Here is a 3690-nt window from a genome sequence, read left to right as displayed (position 1 = left end):
ATTTCTAATATAAAACTTACGGTACACAACATTTAGGCTAAAAGACTATAATGGCCTTGTAGTTGAAGAATATGGTCATGCAGAATAAGGCATTAATATGTGCTTTATAGTGACTAATAAAGAGCCAATATGCTAATATGCATACTAGTTAAGGGTGAATATGTGTACCGTGGTATAAAGTGTTACCTTATATTCTTATTATTGTCCACAAATTCCATGTCAAGAGTGAAACCAACAAGGAACTGAGCATACTAGTAACAAGTGTTGTGTGTCTGAAGCCTGATATATCTTCCTCTGTGCCATAGAGCTCCATTGTTGTCCAAAAACTATTAAAAACACATTAGTAAGCTATACTGTTCCTTCATTACCATGAACACACACACTGTAATTTATTTTTTCTCAGTCCCACATACACCATCCTGCTTCAACAAATAGAAACAAATAGTGGATTACTCCTTGCACATTAATACAGTAGCGTTTAGCTATGTATATATATATACATAGCTAAACCTATATATAAAAATATATATATACGAGTTATCTTCATGCTTACAGATCTGTGTGCTATCTAGTGTTCACTCTTTCCTCCAGGATGCTGTTAGTGGGGAAGCCTTGGAAACAGCATTTAGACCATCATCGGACAACTTTTCTCCCAAACTCAGACTAATGAACAGTTTGTGGTGAGTCAGCACTCCTGGAGGCAGAGTGTGGCAGGTTTTACAAACTGTTAAATAATCTCATCTAACACCATACCACAGGGTGTCTCTGCTCAAATGATGTATTATAAAAGCAATAAAAACCAACTGACCAGTTATAGACTGACAGGAATCTCCATCACAGCGACTTTCCTCTTTACATATAGCAGAAGACCCAATTGTTTTATGGTTGATACTGATATGAATATAGTTTACAAAAAGTAATATGTATTATATTATAATAATTTTATGATGATTAAATGTAACCAATTAAACTATATTACCTTGACATGATGCCATAATCCCATGCTTTACATTGTTATCAAACTCAATGGGTGACATCACAATAGGTTCACACTTGGTTAAAAGGTAATACAAGGAGCTTTTAACTGGTTATGAAACATTTTCAGTTTAATATTGAAATGGAGTCATTTGGATTACCCTTGAAACTACCGTTTTTGTCCACGGAGGACACCCGATCAACACAAAATGAAAGTTCCTTGTAGTGGCTTTGATTTGAACTATGTTTAGATTAAGGTATGAACCAGTATAAAACATGGATGAAATTAGCTTCCCCAACATAAAGTATTTAAAGGTCCAGTGTGTAAGATTTAGTGACATCTAGCAGTGTAGTTGCAGATCTTCCTCGCTTCATCCTCCCCTGCCAAGCGTGAAGGAGAATTTACAGTGGCCACAAAACCTGCGACAAATGCATATAGTGAATATTATGTCCTATCTCTCCCACATGTTACACACTGGACCTTCAAGACACTACAGGTGAATAGGCTAAAAAAAAGATAACTGATAACTTACATTAAGATAATTTTTCTATTACATGTTTTCTGAAATGTTATATTTAATCGTCTAAGAAGAGACCCTTCAGAATATAGATATGAATAAAACTAGAACGTTTGGTGTATGTATGTGCTAAAAAACTCCTTTAGTAAAGGTAAAATTCCAAACATTTTAAGACAGCAGGTCAATAGGTTAAACTTCATATCAACATGAAACTTCCCCAGTTAAAAACGTACATTAAGACAATATTTTTTGTATTACAAATTTTCTGAAATTGTATGTCTAAATATGCAAATGAGGCAACAGACAAAGTGTAGTAAAATAAATGCAGAAAATATGAAAGCAAAATAGGCCAAAAAATTTAAAATTGACCACTGAAAAAATGAAAATGAAATGTTTTGGCCTGTAGTGTCTCACCGTAAAATGAAGGGCTATACTGTCTTGTATACAGGGGTGTGTCCAGAGCGGGGGCCTGGTGTGGATCTGGTCACCCCTGAAATCTTATTGGCCACCCCAAGTGACACCTCATTATCCTAACCTCTTCCACTCAGCACTGTATTTCAGAGGCTGTAGCAGGTTTTAAAGCTAGAGTGAAGGTACAGGTATCACATGAAACCAGATTACCTAAGGCATCTGATGTCATGCTAGCATGTCAGGAAGGGGTCTGAATAACATTAAATTTTAGCGGGTTAAATTTTGGCTGTGGAAAAACTTGCCTGGCCATTTTCAAAGGGATCCCTTGACCTCCGACCTCATGATATCTTTTTTTTGCATGTTTTACCAATGTGTTCTTTTCGCCTAGTGTTTTTGTATATTTCTGCATGCTGTATTGAACTGTATTGGAATTACAAATTGTAATTGTTTATTGGGCATGACTGGAAAGCTGTGACACTTATAGATACTTTATGCCACCATTAAAAAAATCAGTGCCCCACTTGTGCCACCTCAGTCCAAAAACTCTGGGCATGCCCCTGCTTGTGTATACTTTTCAATGTAGTTTATACTTGAGGTATTTTTTTTTAATTCTGGGAAAAATCTGACTTTTCTATTCTTAAATAGGCCTTCTTGGTCACCCAGGGAACTAAACATGATTTCATTAAAGAAGATCACTCTGAAAATAACAAGAAAAAATATATTTAGAAGTTCAGTTCATCACAAACTTATCACAGAAACATTTCTGCTGCCTCAAAGCTATCAATGGCATCTCTGTTAGTCCAAACAAAATGCATTATCCACCCCCCATTATTTCAGCAGCCCTCTAACACCATTGCCTCCTCTGATGGAGTTCAACTTTGCTTTTTCCTCCACAGCGTGTAACCCACCTAATCCACTTTAGGCTATACATACTCATAAGCAACACTAAAGGAGCGGGAAATTTGTGCTGACGTGCCAGGAAAGCAGGGTGAGAGCAAAGCGTAGAGAATCCATGGGAAATAAATGCTGACTGAAGTGGTAGCAAAGGAAGAACTGCACTCCAGGGACACTGCTTTAGGTGGGAAAACGACAAAGTAGGACTAATAATAAAAGTGAACTCTTTATTATTTGGGTTATTATAAGACAGACTATCAGGAATCCTGTCGGAGGAGTTTCATTACAACTTTGAGTTCAAAATATAGTTGGTTTGTTCAAACACTGTTTTAAGAGGTTTAGGGTCTTCATCTAGTAGAATAAGAGGCACATTCCACACATAGATTTTTCTTGTGTTTTAGAAGCAGCTGCAGGTGTGAGATGTTTGTTTCGTTTCAAACAGACCTTATGTCCTACCTTGTACAAAAGCAGCCACACCATCAGACCCTTTAATTGGACGTGTGTGGCAGTGGTTGTTGGGCTGTCAGAAGAGCCATTCTTCACGTAGGAGAAAACAGGGTTGGTTGTCACACTTTTTACTTTCATTTCAGTCCCTCAAAAACTGTATTATTACCTTAATAGATTCCCTTTAATAATGTAATGGAAGCCTTAAGTGTCCGGTAGTAATGGGTTGGACCATACTCTCCTTCTGTTCAAAAGATATGGATACTTCTTGTGCACTTGTCACAACAATGCCCATGGGGTGGTTGGTAGTCATACACTACACTCCCTCTACACGTGCCTCAGTCAAGCTTCGTTAAACCGTTTACAGTTAGTACAAAATGCAGCCGCCAGACTTTTAACCAGAACCAGCCGTCGGTCCCACATTACTCCTGTTCTTGCATCCCTTCAT

Source organism: Morone saxatilis, unplaced genomic scaffold, assembly GCF_004916995.1.
Source record: "Morone saxatilis isolate NCDOM2014 unplaced genomic scaffold, NCSU_SB_2.0 Contig6, whole genome shotgun sequence".
In the NCBI taxonomy this organism is placed as follows: Eukaryota; Metazoa; Chordata; class Actinopteri; family Moronidae; genus Morone; species Morone saxatilis.
Note: the sequence above shows the minus strand (reverse complement) of the source record.